This window comes from Dipodomys spectabilis, unplaced genomic scaffold (genome assembly GCF_019054845.1).
Source record: "Dipodomys spectabilis isolate Male_0828 unplaced genomic scaffold, ASM1905484v1 ptg000415l, whole genome shotgun sequence".
Classification (NCBI taxonomy): Eukaryota; Metazoa; Chordata; class Mammalia; order Rodentia; family Heteromyidae; genus Dipodomys; species Dipodomys spectabilis.
In genome coordinates this window covers 157,436-174,259 of record NW_024871092.1, presented here as the reverse complement: position 1 = coordinate 174,259, position 16,824 = coordinate 157,436, and the positions used below count along the sequence as shown (strand labels likewise).

At 36.0% G+C, this 16,824-nt stretch overlaps 1 pseudogene; it reads left to right on the top strand.

Annotated features, from left to right (window-relative positions):
• Positions 1-5,030: 5,030 nt before the first annotated feature.
• On the top strand, positions 5,031-5,126 carry LOC122097144 (annotated as a pseudogene).
• Positions 5,127-16,824: the final 11,698 nt, after the last annotated feature.

Sequence of the window (16,824 nt, the reverse complement as noted above, 5' to 3'; positions counted from 1 at the left end):
CACATTCTATGAAGCCATCATAACCCTCATCCCAAAACCAGGCAGGGACTCATCAAAGAAAGAGAACTATAGACCCATTTCTTTGATGAACATTGATGCAAAACTTCTCAACAAAATTTTGGCCAATCGACTTCAACAATTCATCCAAAAAATCATACACCACGATCAAACAGGATTCATTTCAGGGATGCAAAGCTGGTTCAATATACGCAAATCAATTAATATTATTCATCACATCAACAGGAGCAAGAATAAGAACCACATGGTTATCTCAATAGATGCAGAAAAAGCATTCGACAAGATCCAACACCCCTTTATGATGAAGGTTTTGGAAAAATTAGGAATCCATGGAACATTCCTCAATACGATAAAGGCTGTATATGACAAACCTACAGCCAGCATTATACTCAATCGTGAAAAACTAAAGCCATTTCCTCTTAACTCAGGAACAAGACAAGGATGCCCACTCTCTCCACTTCTCTTCAACCTAGTATTAGAATGCCTAGCTACAGCAATAAGACAAGATGCAGACATAAAGGGGATCCAAATAGGGAAAGAAGAAATAAAACTCTCCCTCTTTGCAGATGACATGATCTTGTATTTAAAGAATCCCATAGACTCCACTCCCAAATTACTCAAGCTGATTCAAAACTTCGGCAAAGTAGCAGGTTATAAAATTAACCCCCAAAAATCAATGGCTTTTCTGTATGCCAACAATGAGAAAAGTGTGGCTGAAATTAGGAAAGCAACTCCATTTGTAATAGCCCCACAAAAAATAAAATACCTAGGAATTAACTTAACTAAAGAAGTGAAGGACCTCTATGATGAAAACTTTAAAATCTTGAAAAAGGAAATCAACACAGAACTTAAAAAATGGCAAAACCTCCCATGCTCCTGGATTGGAAAGATTAACATCGTGAAAATGGCAATACTTCCCAAGGCTATCTACAAATTCAACGCAATACCTATCAAAATTCCACCCTCATTCTTCAAGGAAATAGAAGAGGCAATCCAAAAATTCATATGGAACAATAAAAGACCCCGAATAGCAAAAACGCTCCTGAATGGAAAGAACACTGCTGGAGGAATATCAATACCAAACTTCAAACTCTACTATAAAGCCATAGTAATCAAAACAGCTTGGTATTGGCATAAGAACAGACCTCAGGACCAATGGAATAGAATTGAAAACCCAGAAATGAACCCACAGACCTATAGCCATCTAATCTTCGATAAGGGAGCTAAAACAATAGAATGGAAGAAAGACAACCTCTTCAGTAAATGGTGCTGGCAAAATTGGTTAACTACATGTAGAAAACTTAAGCTAGATCCTTATATATCACCCTGCACCAGAATCAACTCCAAATGGATCAAAGACCTTGAACTCAAAGCAGACACTCTGAAAACATTACAGGATGGAATAGGAGAAACCCTAGGTCTCCTTGGCTCAGGCCGAAATTTTCTGAATAGAGACCTGGAAACACAACAAATCAAAGAAAGGTTGGACAAATGGGATTGCATAAAGTTGCAGAGCTTCTGCAGGGCAAATGACATAGCTAGCAAGATCAATAGAAAGCCCACGGATTGGGAGAAGATCTTTACTAGCCATACAACGGACAAGGGTCTCATATCTAAAATATACTTGGAACTCAAAAAATTAAACCCCCCAACAACAAATCCTCAAAGAAACAACTGCCCAATAAATAAGTGGGCGAAAGACTTAAAGAGAAACTTCTCTGAAGAAGAAAGAAGGATGGCCAATAGACACATGAAGAAATGTTCAACATCCCTAGCCATAAAAGAAATGCAAATCAAAACAACATTGAGATATCACCTCACTCCAGTGAGAACGGCAAAAATCAAGAACTCTAACAACAACAGATGCTGGAGGGGATGTGGACAGAAAGGAACCTTAATTCATTGTTGGTGGGAATGTAAACTTGTTCAACCACTTTGGAAAGCAGTATGGAGGTTCCTCAAAAGACTCCACATAGAGCTCCCCTATGACCCAGCAATCCCACTTTTGGGCATTTACCCTAATGTTTACAAACAAGACCACACTAAAGCTACCAGCACAACTATGTTTATTGCAGCATTATTTACCATAGCTAAGATATGGAACCAACCCAGATGCCCCTCAGTAGATGAATGGATCAAGAAAATGTGGTATATGTACACAATGGAATTCTATGCCTCCATCAGAAAGAATGACATTGCCCCATTTGTTAGGAAATGGAAAAACTTGGAAAAAATTATATTAAGTGAAGTAAGCCAGGCCCAAAGAAACGTAGGTCCCATGGTTTCCCTTATTTGTAATATCTAGTATATGTATGAGTCAAGCGGAAAAGGTCAGATAATGTGATGTCAGGGAAATGAACCCTTAGATGTGTATTTTAATGTTTTTTTCTTTCATGCATGTGTTTCTAACACATTTATAAGATTATCTCTTTGTTGCTTTGTATGTCCCTCCCCCACAGTATAACCCTTGCTTTCACTATATTTGATGTCAATATAACTTGTGGAGGAGATGGGGAAAAACCAGTTGTTTAAGGATACAGGTGGACCTGTTGCAACAATGAGAAGTACAAGTTGTCATGTCCAAAACGAACTTTACAATGTTGGTGGGGGGGGGGGTCTGGGGGGAGGGAGGAAGGAGAAGGATTGGGATTAGGGGGGGAGGGGGGAGGCTGGGAAGGGATGTGAAGGATAAACAAAGGAGGAGGCTGCAATGCTTGGTAAGAAATGTACACATTATCCTGCCCATGTAACTGTAACTCCTCTGTACGGTATGTTCACAAATAAAATTAAATTAAATTAAAAAAAAAAAAATAAAAGCTTGCAAACTTTTTATAATTTAGTTTGCTAAAAGTTTGATTATGTGTGGGAATGAATGCTAAGATTATTAGGCCAAAAAGGATGAAATTCAATATAGATTTGCATCTAGTTTATTGATATGGGTACATATCAAGAATGTATTTAATGTGAGATTAAGTTGTCAAAAACTCCCTACCCCATAAAAATTATCAGAGAAATGTAAATATTGGAGAGGATTATGATGTGCATTATTAAACTGATTATATCTAAAAAAAAAAAAAAAAAAAAAAAAAAGAAAAACTTGTAATGTCACTAAGTATCATCAACTTGTCAAATGTTATTTTGGCGAAAGTGATTTTAAAAAGTTTATTTGAAAATGAATGTACTTTCAGGAGATTAAATGTAGATTATCATTGGTTTGAGAATGACATTTTTATACCACAGAACCATGTTGTACTGAAGTCCCAGTGTTTTGAAGCACTCCTTAGTGCTTCAAATGTTTTTCTGAATTACATTTGACCTCTAAGTCAAGTTTTCGGGCTTTGGTAGACCAATTATGGGTCTGTCCTTCCAGGAACTATTTTTGGCCCACTTACGTTGGAATAAAATCTTTCGTTAATCATAGGTGAGGGGTATTAAAAATAAACTTATGACACTTTGTGAACTTGTTCACTCATATGGGCTGGTCATCTGTAAGTTGAATGTTTGAATTACAGTACTTTCTCTCAAATTTTGTGATCTCATCCTTCATTTTAAGTTGCCTTGCATTTCACAATTGCTTACTGCTAATTCCTGCATCTCAAGGAATTGGGGCCCTGAAATATAGGAAATGCGAAATTGAAATGGGTCTTCAATTACTTTGTGTTGATATGTTGCAAGGGCCTTGCTGAAAAGTCTTGTCCCCTGATATCTGATGATGCAGGTAACTGGGACCTGGGATCCTAGGACCCATGGGTACTGCAGAAAAATAATATATTTTAGACATCTTAGCAAAATTTGGGAATAATCAGTAGGAATGCTTCAGAAATATGGAGAAAAACAGTTTGGGACAGGTGAGTTAAAACAATAAACAGAGCAGAAGAGTAAAATCCATTACAGATTAGAGGAAAACATTGTTTTTTTACCATGTGGATTCAGAAGGCAAAGAACAGTTATAATGTATCACAAGTTTATAGTAAAAACATTGCATTGATACTTTTTAAACTCTAATATATATTTTAAACCTAAATATTTATATTCCAATTCTATTTATTGGAAAAATAAATATCAATTTATTTGTCAAATTATCAACTAATTCTAGTAAGTTCCATTGTGTGAAATATAAAATCAGCACATATTAATATAAAATATATGACTATATATAATTAAAAGGCACACATTTTGTATTGTTCTGTTGTAGTTACTGTATCAAAGGCATCTCTGTTTTAAAGTATTATTCCATTATCTCTACCTCAGTGTTTGATAGGGTTAGGCCTAAACTTTACCATTTGTAGATTTACAGCATGGAGGCAAGACGAAACACTGTGATTAAAACATTATCAATTTAATGCCTAATAACGAGGAGAAACATATGCACTTCTCCTGCAACTCTGAAAATATTTGGTGATAAAAAGGCAGTAGTGTAAGTTCCTGCCTGGTTGGATGGTAGACAGGCCAGAACAATAAGTAATCATGCATACGAACAATTTTTCCACCTTCTTGGCTTTAGCTACTTTTGAAATGGAAGGTATAATAAACAATTATATTTTGATAAAATACCTTCTAGTCTGAACAGTTCTATTTGAACTGTTCATCTCTCAATGATCCCTTGTAACCAAGATTAGTTTTGTTCTAGTAAGAAAATCTTTGCTGTCAGGGTAAGATATTCTAGTTGGTCTGTTCCCACATGGAAGAAGGGTAAAGGCTCAGGTAGACATTTGTTCCAGTAACACCTCATTTGGGAAATTGGCAGCTGAAGAAGTTTAGAAGAAGCTCTTAAGCCATGCTTACTTTGAATCCATTAGGTCCACAAAGCTAATTCTGTTGGATAAATAAGTACTTGAAAAAACCATCACCTTTGGACCTAGCTATAAATAACTGAGAGTACGATCAAATACCAAATAAAAAGACTTAATACAGTCATTGACAAAAAACTTTTGCAAATGTGATCAATCGACTGATCAATATAATTTTTTTCCTCTATTCACAGAATTTTAGGGAAATAAGATCAATAGCATTGTTAGGAACAATAAGGTTTCCTTCTTACAATACAGAGATTAACATGGCACTTGCACAAGGATAATATGAAAATTTGAGAAGTATTCCATATTTTTCATTCTTCAGATGCAAGAAATGAAAAACAGTTATTAAAAAGTTGATTACAAAATTACAAGTGTAACAATGCACCTAATTCATATTATTAAATTTAGTTTGACATCAGTGTATTAAATCTTCACCTCAGAAAGGCGTTTATGTAGCATAAAACTTTACAAAACTTTTCAAATTAGACAACATTGTCATTTTATCCCAAAGAAAAATAATATTAAGACCTAGAAAAAAAGGAATCAGACTGTTCTATATGGAATGCAATCGGAAAGGACACATTAATGAACCTATATATTATAAAATAAAGTAGAATTCAAAGTATATCTAGGAGAAAATAAATTATGAACATTATGCCAACATAGAATATAGAATATTTTAAAATACACTTTTTCAGACAAGCATCAGAAATATTTTAGTTTCTGTGCTACTCATTTCAACAGGTAAATTAAAATTATTTCTGATTAAAAAATCACAAACTCTGAAGACATTATTATACATGTATACAAAAACTATTGAATACATTTTTACATCAAAGGCAGGCAATTCACTTGGAAGAATTCCACGGAATCCATGAATTTTTACAGTAAAATATTGGTGCTGCCGGGCACTGGTGGCTCATGCCTATAATCCTAGCTACACAGGTGGCTGAGAACTGAAGATCATGGTTTAAAGCCAGCCTGGGAAGGAAAGTCTGTGGTACTCTTATCTCAAATAAACCACTAGAAAACTGGAAGTGGAGCTGTGTCTCAAGTGGTACAGCGCTCACCTTGAGCTGAAGAGCACAGGGATAGCTCCCAGGCCCAGAGCTCAAGCCCCATGACCGACCAAAAAAAAGATATTGCTTTTATTTGGATTGTGAAAATGTTTTGTAGGGACACAAACGATGGACTTGCATTTTTGAAATTTAAGAAACTTAACCCGACCATTAGGACTTCGGTGAACAATTTGTACAGACTTTCACAACTTCATAGAGGTAGTGATACATAATTATCCTTTTGGCAATATCAAATGCAGTTTCTTCTATATTGTTCTTCAGGCCTGGTTTTATATAATGGTTCAACAGAAGGCTATACAGCATATCTTTATTATCTCAATTCTCGACAGCAAGATGTAAGGGTGTCAAATTCCTTTAGCTTGGGGAAGTGGAACTGTGGCTCAAGTGGTAGAATGCTCCCCTTGAGCTGAAGAGCACAGAAACAGCACCCAAGCCCAGAGCTCAAGCCCCACGTAGGACCAAAAAAAAAAAAACACAACAACAACAAAAATCAAACAAAAAAAAATATTTGGGCTGGGAAGGTGGCTCAGTGGTAGAGCGCTTGCCTTGCATGCATGAGGACCTAAGTTCGATTCCTCAGCACCACATAAGCAGAAAAAAAGCCGGAAGTGATGCTGTGGCTCAAGTGGTAGAGCGCTAGCCTTGAGCTGAAATGCTGAGGGACAGCGTCCAGGCCCAGAATCCAGGCCCCGCGACCAGACCAAAAAAAAATTTTAAAAAAAGAGTCCTTTAGTTTGGGCATTGATATCTGTATCATGATGAAGTAAGAAAGAAGCCACTCTGGTATTATTCCACGTATATGCACTGTGCAGGGGTGTGCAGTAATCTACAGTTATTGCATGTGCTGCTTGAGACACCAACTCACTGACAATGTCTAAGTGTCCACTGTAGGCTTCTCGAAGAGGGGTATACTCATCATCATCCCTACTATTCACATGAGTGGCTTTTGGGAAAGAAGTCTCCGCACTGTAACAAGTTGAATATTTTCGGCAGCCCAATGAAGAAATTTGCTTGGATCCTTCTCCAATTTTTTTTCTTGCAATTGATACCATTCCTTACTTTTTCATCTTGTTCCCCATATTCCTAAGAATTGCCTAACCAGAGACTTTGAGTGCCAGTGGGAATGAGGTGTCCATGTATTTCCCTAATATTTCACATTGGTTGAACTGGTCAGAAATATCTGGTGAATTTTCTGCAACTGTTTATTCACCATGATTTATTTTCTCTTTTTCCAATTTTACTATTCGAAATTATTCTAACTGGAGAGCAGGGAATTGATGGAAAGCAGAGGAAAGATATTCCTTCATATTCAAATGTACACACTGAAAATGAGGACCAGTGATGTCTTCATGTGCAACGTATTCTAGGCATGAGAAAATAGGAAATAATGCCTTCTATATAAATGATTTGGGAAATGGCAGAGCAAAAAGTGAAATGATGCAACCAAAAATATAAAAGCAAAATAAATGAGGATAATTATGGAGCAATCATATTATGAGAACCATGAAAGGAGAGAGAAAGAAAGAGACAGATGTGTAATGACCTAGCTAGCCACACAATCCATGCCTCTGATCAATTTGTAGAGCAGACAAAATTTTATTTTTTAAAAGAGATGGAAATAGAATTTATGTATTTACTTGAAATTAGTAAATACATTTTTAGTAGCCTACGTAAAGAGACATAACTTTACCAAATTACAGACAATAAAATACATCGTTGATAATTCTAGTAACAGATCTGACTGAAATCAGTTGAATCATACTTTTCTTGTACAATGAAGGAATAAGAAGGTAGTAAAGCAGCTAGAGAAGACAGGGAGATTGTATCTGTGACAAAACTTTGTGGAAATTGGTATTGAGCATTTCTTACTGGTGATCCACTTGCACTGGAAGCATGATTCTGAAGTATTGCTTGCTGATTCTGAACTATTGATTTGATCATTATATTCTCCAAGAAGAAAATGAGAATTGATAGTGAAGGACTACTAATACATTTTGACCTTCTCAATAAGCACTTTCAATCATCAAAATCACATGGAGACAATAGACAGGCCTACTTTTTAGATGAAAGCAAGTGTCTTATAAAAACAAGGAATGTATGTAGTCATGCAAAGGACTTCTATTTTACCAATGCCTCATACATTTTTCTAATGTTGGGTACCAATAAATAATGGATCTATAAGAAAGCTCTTAAGACTCATATGTTCAATAGTGAGTTCTCTTACACTATATCATGGTATTTTTTGTGTATGGTTTTAAGAATAAATTTACATTACTAACTTGAATTTCTGACAGGACAGTATCATTACTGTACATCTTGCTTCTATACTCTCATTTTAAAATTACCATCTAAGTATGTGCATTAGGTAACTATTGAGGAAAAAGTAGAAGCCACACTGATGGCTTAGGTCTTTAGTAGTAGTTAATCAGTAAGATGAAATCTGAGCATTGTGGTTTGAAAGCAGAAAAAGAAAAAAAAGTCCATTAGATTCTGATTTGAAAGTAACCAGCAAAAGCTAGAAATGGAGCTGTTGTATAAGCAGTAAAATGCTAGCCTTGAGAAAACTGAAACAAAAAAATAAATTCTGGGACAAAGCCAGGCCCTGAGTTCAAGTCCTAGTATTAGCACCAAACACATAAATTATTTAATAAGGTAATTAATTAATTAAAAATAAATTAAGTGGTCACATGTGGAGAGGAAGGCAAAATATAACATGTGTGGTAATGATTTATGTATTATTTTGTAATAAGGCATATTATCATTTGTCCTAATCACTAATATTTTATTTGGACTTTTTTGTACAAAAAACCCTGAATTTAGCATGCATGTATATGTGTGTGTACATGTGCGAACATGTGTGTATGTGTATATGTGTGCGTGTGCTGTTGCAATGTTGCTTGCCAATGTGGACAGGGTGAGGCTGAAAAAAGCTAACTGTGTTGCAATGTTTTTATTTATCAGGGTTCTGTCATGTCATTTCAGTGGAACCACCCTTTGTACATATTATTTGTCTAATAATAGCATCATAATCAAAGCATTTACAATATTAAGTTAGAAAAAGAGACAGCTTTCAGCTTTTATTGTATGTTAGGTAAGAAGATACAGACATAATTAGTTAGTAAGTTATTGCTATAAGATGATTGTCAGTACAAAATATGTATTTGACCTCTTAAATTGGTTATACTTTTAAGATACACTCATGGAGTGATTTGGACCAACTTGACCAAACAGGTATTTTTCTCTGGTGATTCCTGTGAAACACAAGTTGGATAAACTCTTTCCGGATTTCTGTTGAAAATTACTTTCTTTGCAAGATTATATTTATTCTCACTAAGAGATAATCCAACCCATACTATGTTTGACTATTCCATCTTATTCATTGAAAATAAGTATTGTGGATATGCTTGTTAGATATTCCTTTCAAATATGAACAAACAAAAAGCAAATGTCATGTCCAGATTGTGGATGCATTTGAAGGTGTTTTGTACATGTACAGATATCTTTACTAATGGCTCTTTTGTGGGAGTAACTATGGCAGCTTTAACAAATAAGGCTTTTTGAATATCTCTTCCAATATACATAAGATCCCAGAGCAAGTCTTGCAATTTCTGAAAATCTTTTGAATATCTTAGTATTTTTTCAGTTCATTGAGTGTAGAGCTAAAATTTCTGAAATAAATATTGTTTAGATCTGAAAATGTAAGTGGGTTTATACGCTTTTTTATGCTTCATTTTATGGAAACCCAATTTTTATGAAAGTACATGGAATAGAATAAAAGAATGTAAGTGAATTGGGTAAGCTAATTATTAGTATAATTTTGTTTTGAATTAATAGTCCATTGAATGTAGATGATGCAGTTAAATTATTTCTTCTCTACTTCAGTTAGTTTTAGAATCTTTATAGTTATGAGTGACCTTTTAGTATAAATAAAGGTCTTTTAAAATGATTAGGATTAACCTTGTGTTTTTTGTCCTACTTCCAAGAAAATGAGTTATTTTTAAGTGTTAATAGTTTATCATTATCATTATCATAGGGAATCATTATCATTATCATAGGGACTTAAAAATGCAGTAGTATTGATGTCTTTTTAAACCAATTGTATTCACAAGCTGGAGAGTCTTTAATTCAAAATTAGGTCTTGGTGTCTATGATTTTTAACCTCTCTTTCCTAACATTAATGATAGGTAAGACTGCATTTTTGGGTATATGAAAAGTAAAATATGTATCTGGGGTCAAATGTGATTTTTATATCAGTCTTTCTTTAATAACATTTTAAAGTAGTACATTTCTCTCAAAATGTTGGGTATAAAAAGCAATCAAAATACTTCTAATGGTAAACAATTTAGGTGAGCTACAATGTGGAAACAATTGCTCCAAAAGACCTGCAGTCTATTTCCATCAGGAATTGGGCAGGTCATTCTTTCAGTAAGACTGTGTTAACCAGAGATGTGGTCCCCAGGCAGTGCAGTGTTGAGTGAAGGGATAAAATATGATTTCTACTCTTTTGAGCTAGAAATCAAGAATGTTATAGTTTAGCAGTTCCTTTCACCAGGGAGGTAGAAATTGATTATGAACTTGGAGTTTTCATATTACAGTTACTTCTTATTTTCTTTTTTTGCTGTTGTTGGTCATGGGGCTTGTACTCTGGGCTTGGGTGCTGTCCCTGTGCTCTTCCACTCAAGGCGAGCGCTCTACCACTTGGACCACAGTGCCACTTCCAGTTTACTAGTGGTTTATTAGAGATAAGAGTCTCACAGTCTGTCCTGCCCGAGCTGGCTTTGAACCACAATCCTCAGATCTCAGCCTCCTGAGTAGCTAGCATTATAGGTGTGAGCCACCGGTGTCCGACTTAGTTACCTATTTTCTAACAAAGATAAAGTGAAATATTATTAGAGTGTGCACAATAATTTTGGGAATTTTCCTAGAATTAGTAGACTGAGTGCTGCTATGTAGTTATAAAATAGAATGAGGTTAGTTCATATGGTGGGAATGGAACGCAGGTTAACACTTACCATGTGTACAATGTTGTACTAGTAATTCCAACTCTGAAGACTTAAATATCATCACCTTAGAATTAAAAATAGAAGTAGTTCCAATTTATGGGATTATTGTGAGGATTAAATTAGATACCAAAGGTAAAGCACTTGGAAAAAAAATCAGAGTTTGATACTTTCTACCTGTTATTTTATCATGTGATATATTCTAATATTTTTACTGTGGTTTTTATATTGTCTACTTAGGATATGCAAAGTGATGCATTGATATACATTGCGTTGTTCAATTTTCTGTCATTATGAGGAAAATACCTGCAAAGAAAATTTCTGAGAAGAAAATTATCATATTGACTCATGGTTTAAGATCAGATGTCTCCATTGTTTTTAATTATATTTTTATTAAATAGTTGTACAAAGGGTTTTCCATTCAACGAATCAGTTTATAATTACAATGGATCTTTACACAACTTTCTCACATCCTTCCAAACCTCAACCCACTTTGGTTTTTTCTAGTTTCATACTATCTGCATTGAATATTATGGCTTCACTCTCTACTTCCATAAGTCTCTTTATTTCTTCCCTTTGACTTCCCCTCATATTTTCCAAGTGGTAGACTCCTGGTATTCATTTTTTTGGATTAAAAGTTCAATTTTATAAGAAATTACACCTGTTAAGTACTCCTCTGCAAATAGCATGCTTTGATTAATACTGTTGTTTTACTTGCATAAAATTCTGGCTTCTAAATATGCATCCTTTTTGTGTCTGGCTGTGACTTCGTTTACTTAACATAATTTTAGATCTATCCATTTATTTGCAAATGCTGTAACAGTCTTTATAATGGATGGGTGCAATCCAATTGTGTATATGTGCAACACTTTCTCCAACCATCCCTCTGCTAAAGTGCGTCTGGGCTGTTTCCATAAATTCTCTACGGTGAATAGTACAGTAGTGAACATGATTGTGAGAGTGATTTTACTCTAACCTTTTAGAAGAATTCATCACTATTTTTCTGGGAGCAATCCTCTAGCCTTTTTGCCAGAATTAGCACATCCCTTCCTTCATCTCCATCACGTTTTTCAGGTCCTCAAAAACACACTACCCCCCACAAGTCTCAATCAGCTAAAACCACACTGTACCCATATTCTTTTGTTGTTGTTTTTCTCTGTCCGGTCGAGGGGCCTGAACTCTGGGCCCCTCTGGCGCTGTCCCTCAGCTTTTCTGCTCAAGGCTAGCAATCTACAACAGCGTCACTTCTGGCTTTCTTCTTTTTGCTTATGTGGTGCTGAGGTATCAAACCCAGGGCCTCATGCATGTAAGGCAACAGCTCTACCACTGAGCCACTTTCGCAGCCCCGATGTGCCCATATTCTTTTAAAACATTTTTTCATAATTTTACACATAATTTAGTGAGAACCTTCTATGTACTTTCCTAATGTGGGAATGAGGTATATGACAATAGAGTAAAAGTAAGAGATTTGGAATTTAATTAGCTATTATCATATTTAAAATAATTTTCAGCTCTAACCCATAGCCACACTTACTATTATTTTAATCTTTATTTGATGACTTCACCTATCCCCTAAATTATAACATGTGATTAAATACAAAGGCAAAAAAGTGTGGTTTGACTTTGACACTCATGTGTGAAGATGCACAATATGGGCAAATAAAGGGATTGGAATTAGGGCTGGGAAGGTGGCTCAGAGCACTTGCCTTGCATGCTCGAGGCCCTGGGTTCGGTTCCTCAGCACCACATAAGCAAAATGAAAACAGCCGGAAGTGGCGCTGTGGCTCAAGTGGTACAGCGCTAGCCTTGAGATGAAGAGCTGAGGGACAGTGCCCAGGCCCAGAGTTTAGGCCCCATGACCGGACCCCCCCCCCCAAAAAAAAAGGGATTGGAATTAATAGCCATTATCCATTTTGTTAAATGGTTTTCTCAAACCGATTCTCACAATTCATATTTCATTCAACAACAAGAAACGTGACAATTCCCTTTGCTTTGCTCCTCATTAAACTTGTTTCCATGTTATTTTATTATGAAGGATGAATTCATAAATCTACTATAGATACAAAAATATGTTAAAATATTTCTGTATGTATGCATTGATATAAATATACACTATAAAGGTTATAATGATAAATTATAACTTCTGTAATTGTACAATTTACTAAATTATTAAAAACATGGACGACTCAGGCCTGGAATCCTGGTTACTCAGGAGGCTGAGATCTGACAATCACGGTTTGAAGCCATTCTGGTCAGGAAAGTCCATGAGCCTCTTATCTCCAAACAACCAATAAAAAATCAGAATTGGAACTGTGGCTCAAAGTAGTAGAGTGATAGCCTTGAGAGAAAAGACTCAGAGATATCACCCAGGCTCTTAGTACAAGAACTAAAATCTACCCCCAAAAAGTATTTAATTTACACCTGTGTAAATAGAGTATTACCTTCACCCAAATGCACATCCATGCTCATTTGCAAGGTAACTCTGTTATGTCTGGAGTACCACATAATATTATCACTGGGTAAACATGGGTAAACTCTATCTCTCTCATGGATTTTTCTCCACTCAAATATTCAAATCTTGCAATTATTCCCTTTATTTAAAGTCATAGCTTTTTTCTTTAATACCCATAATATTGGAATTTGAATTGAGTGTCTTGTGTCTCCTAAATGGATGCTCTTACCACTTTGGCATGCCCCCAGCCCAAAATTGTCCTGATTAACTTTCAGATAGTATCTTGCTTCCTACTTGTGTATGATCGTGGGCTCCGTCTACTTCATGTTATTCTTCCCGGAATTTAGAATAACAAGTGCCTGGCATTATGTACAGATCTTTCAGTCCAGTCTGAGCTTTAACCACTATCCTCACAATAGTAGACTCCCATGTAGTCAGGATTTTCATAACTTTATCATAGATATTTTTAAAAAAATCTTTGCATTTCCTGCAGGTTTTTGAGTACTGAGTTAATTTGTGTTTTCTTGGGTTGTTTTGGTTCTTTTGAATGTATGTGTTGAGTTGTTCCTCATTTTTCCTTTTGTTTCTTTCACTCAAGTTCTTACCTATAGTGCTGAGAAACCAATTTTTCTTTCTCAAGATAGTCAAGGTGAACATTTTTATTCCAAAACAATTCTAGTAATATTTAAACACCTTCAGAAATTTCGAGAAGATGGCAGAGGAGAATATGGTGGTTAAACAAGCTCTCACATAGAAAGCAGTTCTAGTGTTCCAGTGAACAGTCCTAGGCACACCAAGTGTGCCATCTCAGTACAGAGAGTTTGGGCAGAGAGGGAAAATCCAGGTAGGGAGACAGATCTGAGCATTTTCCAGCAGCCATGGCTGAGGTTGCTGTGCTGGCAGTGGTGGCATCCATAGCTGCCATAACCACAACCCAGAGAGTCTGGGACAAATGTGTCAGATGCAGCAGGTGAGCAGATTTTACTCAACACCAGCAAGAACTGACAAGTAGCAGATATCTTCATCTTGCAGATAGCAGACCAGAGGCTACCCAGGAACCAACACTCCAGCGTGAGTACAAAACTGACATCCTCACTCCTTCTCAAAGGGAGCAGAGGAGGGAAGGCCATCCCTCCCTCCAACACTGGAGATATCCATCTTTGATGTAGACAAAGGCCTGGCTAAGCAGCTAGATCCAACTCAGTTCTTTGATGAAAACAAGAGTCTTTTAGCGAGTAACAAGTACCTACCCTGATCTGCCATTCTCAACTCCACCCATGGGAAAGTCACCACAAAGAGGCAGAGAAAGTTACACCCACGAAGGAGTGGCTTTCTTCCCTAGGTAAACAGTGCCAGAGGCTGACCCTCACTACAGCAGCCCTGACAATCAATTGAAACTCAGTAAACATAAACCCTGAGCATTGCTCCAGGCTGGGCTCTGTGAATGTCTCAGAAGCTAGCCCCACAGGGAAAATTGCTGAAAGGCCTCAACTTTACCCAGAACCCAGCCTTATCACAGCAACTCCAAACTAGAGGAAACAGCCACCTCCCTCTTTTGTGATACTCAAAGCAGATCTCCCTCCCACTGAACTAGCCTGGGAGGGGATCACAAACTTCTGGGTAAACCAACAGATTTTTTTCTGCCGGCCCAAACAAATTGAATTAAGGAACCAATCAAGCCACAGAAAACCAAACACCACAAGCAAACCAGAGACTCCACCAAGAGATTGGTTACTGACAAAAGGGAGATACTGGATCATCCCATCAACCTCCCAAAAACAAAATCAAAAAAGTCTTTTTGTGTATCTGTTTTAAATTTTTATTTTTTAATTATAAAAATGGTTTTTATTAATCTTTTTTTCTTCCTCTTATAATTTTTATTTTAGGTGTATATGTGTGTGTGTGCTTTTTTTAAAAAAAAATGTCTACTGACCTGTTGGTCTTTTTTTTCTTTCTTTCTCATTCGTTTTACTTTTTCATCTTTAGTTCTTTTTGCATGAATTATTTGTTGTTCTGTTCACCTCCTATATACCTGTCATTGATTATAAGACCTTATCCCCCATTGTGTACATTCTTAATCCAAAAATGTATTACTCAATTCAAAACCTCTTAGGATTAAATTCCTTAATAGCAGTATTATCTATTTATACCTATAAATTATTTGAAGTATTTTTATTTTTTAGTTTTTAAGGTCTCCTTTCTATCCCTCCCCTCCTCTCATCCTATCCGCATTCATCTCTCAATTTTACTTCTTTAAATTTTCATTACTTTTAAGAGTTTCACTTTTAAAATTTAAATATTTGTCTTTCCATTTTTTTCTTGTCTCTTTTTTTAAATTTTTTTCTTCTCTCTTTCCTATCATCCTTTCCAATCCATTTCCCTCTGTGAGATTAAGACTTGGTTAATTTCACTCTCCTTTTACCTTTCCACATCCCTCTAACCCTATTTTCCCCACCTTTCTCCTTAAACATAATAATTTCTGGCTTGTCAAATTCTTCTTTGGTATTCTTAGCCCACTAATACATAGTTATCTAATGTTGAATAGACTGTATCTGTTGAACTAGATTGTATCTTCAGACATTTGACTATGCAATTACAGGACTTTGGTTGATGATTGCCTTAAAATGGTGTTCTAGCACAAAACTGGCATTACTTTCATTCCAAAAGGGCAGAACAAGCAAGAAAAACACAAGGAAAATGGCAAGTCCAGGTATCTCAATTCCCACTCAAGATAATCAGGTGACAGAACAGATAATGAATAAACCAGATGAGAGTTCCCAAAAACCTCTACAAACACTACTGGTAAACATAGTGAATGAAAATTGAAACCCTGCAAATGACTCAGTGTGAGCGTGATAGGGAGAGAGAGGAGGCAAACCAAAGATCAAAACACGAAGCTCATGGGCTTCAGAAACCTACTCAAAGATTGAAACTGGAACTGCGTGAGCAGGCTGAGAATACTCAAAGAGAAATAAAGGAATTGTGTGAGCAGGCTGAGATCAGTCAAAAAGAACTACAGAATTTGCATGAACGTGAGAAATCTAGTCAAAGAATAATACAAGAATTGCAAGAGCGGGATGAGCATAGACAAAGATCAATAGAGCCATTCATGGAATACAAAAACAGACACCTGAAAGTCAGGGAGACCACAAAGGGAATGCTGAATGGAGCCCAACAGAAGGAATGGGAGTCCAAGGAAACCATAACCAATCAGCAAAGTGATTTGAGAATAAACACTGAACACCAAATTAAGGAAGTAAAGAATTTCATACAAGATCTAAAACAAAGCTCCAACAAAGAATTTGAAGCCATAACAGCCAACCAATTAAAAGGAAAAGAAATGAAAAATAAAGTAGAAAGGCTTTACAGTAGGTTAGACCATGCAGAAGATTGAATCTCCCGTATTGAGGACAGCCTAGGTATTATAGAGAAAGAACATACAACTATCCAAGGCAAATTCAAGAAATATGAATAGATCT